Source organism: Octopus bimaculoides, chromosome 6, assembly GCF_001194135.2.
Source record: "Octopus bimaculoides isolate UCB-OBI-ISO-001 chromosome 6, ASM119413v2, whole genome shotgun sequence".
Lineage (NCBI taxonomy): Eukaryota > Metazoa > Mollusca > Cephalopoda > Octopoda > Octopodidae > Octopus > Octopus bimaculoides.
In genome coordinates this window covers 268203-270195 of record NC_068986.1, presented here as the reverse complement: position 1 = coordinate 270195, position 1993 = coordinate 268203, and positions in this window count along the sequence as shown.

The following is a 1993-nucleotide window of genomic DNA, read 5'->3' as shown; positions in this document are numbered from 1 at the left end:
ATGATAGAGCTGCACAATATATTCACTGGGTAATATGCAAAAACCTGGACTTGCCCCATGATAAAAACTGGTGGGAACACAAACCACCCCCAGTACTTGAAAATGATCACATTGCACTCCTCTGGAACTTCACCATTCAAACTGACAGAAAGATAGACGCAAATAGGCCAGACATCATACTGAAAGACTTCAGACAAAAATCATGCCTCCTCATTGATATGACTGTCCCAATCGATATAAACGTATCTGTCAAGACCTACCAAAAACTGAGCAAATATAAAGATCTTGAAATAGAAATTAGCAAAATGTGGAATCTGAAGACGAAAACAATACCTATTGTCATAGGTGCCCTGGGAATGACAGCGAGACGGGTTGATTACTACCTAGATCAAATTCCAGGAAACACCAAAATGGCTGAAGTTCAAAAGATAGTGTTCATGGGAACTGCCCATATCCTACGTAAAATACTGTCTATGTGATCTCAAATTTTAAAGCAAACACATAATTTTCTTATGGTTTCTTAAACATTCACTTGAACAAAACTGTACAAATCCAAATATTTGGTACCCTAGGCATAACACCTACATGAACTTCTAACTTGTTGTCTCTTGAGGTCTCTGGGTGAGACTTGGATCCAACTTGTACAAATGCAAAACAAAAGTCAAACATAAAATAATAATAATAATAATGATGATGATAATGATGACGATAATGAAAATAATAATAATAATAATAATGATAATAATAATAATAATAATAATAATAATAATAATTAACATTATTATTATTATTATTATTATTATTATTATTATTATTATTATTATTATTATTATTATTATTGTTGTTGTCTTTGCACAGCTTCTAACGCTGGAGATGTACTACGATGTCAGCTGTTCGCTACCAGTGAACCAAAGTAACGCCTCTTATTTTTCGAGCACCAGAGTATTCGAGCGGTTCCAAGCAGTGCTGTTTTCTGCAAGTGCTCTACCCTTATTGCATCCTCTATTTGTTCCATGTACTTCTCAAGATTTTTACTCACTGTTTCCAAGGCTCCGACAATTACTGGTACTACAACCACCTTTGTCATCGACCACAACTGCTTAAGCTACCAAGCTAATCTGTCATATCTCTCGACTTTTCTTTCTTCCTTATCGCATACCTTGTTGTCAGCTGGGCATGCTATATCTATGATCCAGTATAGTTTGTTTTATTTCTCAATTAAGGCTATGTCTGGTTTCCTATTCTCTATCTCATGGTCAAACTAAATCATAAAATACCACAGGATCTTAGCATTATCATTTTCGATGATGCCTTCGGGTTTGTGGTCGTTATTATTATCATTATTATTATCATTATTATTGTTATTATTATTATTATTATTATTATTATTATTATTATTATTATCATATGTTTGGTTTTTGGTTTGTATTTGTACAAGTTGTTTCCCAGTCTCACCCAGAGACAACAAGTTAGAAGTTCAAGTTGGTGTTATGACTAGGCTACCATATTTTTGGTTTTGCACACTGTATTGTTTTAGAGAATGTCTGTCAAAACATAATAAAACTAGATGTTTGTTTTAAAAGTAATTTGTTTATAAGATGACGGTAAGGTGGCTGTAAAAGATATTTGCTCTTATGTACATTTAAGAGTAATTTTGACAATGTCTTCAAAATATAAAAAGGTTTTGTGATTACATAGACAATATTTTTTGTAAGATATGAGCAGTTACCATGAGCACTATCTTTTGAATTTCTTCCATTTTGGGGTTTCCTGGTATCTGAGATAGGTAGCAATCGACCCCTTTTACTATCATTCCTAAGGCACCTATGACGACATGTAGTTTTGGTCTTCAGGTTCCACATTTTGCCAATTTCTATTTCAAGGTATTACTACTTGCTCAGCTTTTGGTAGGTTTTGACACATTGTTCTTCTTCTTCTTCTTCTTCTTCTTCTTCTTCTTCTTCTTCTTCTTCTTCTTCTTCTTCTTCTTCTT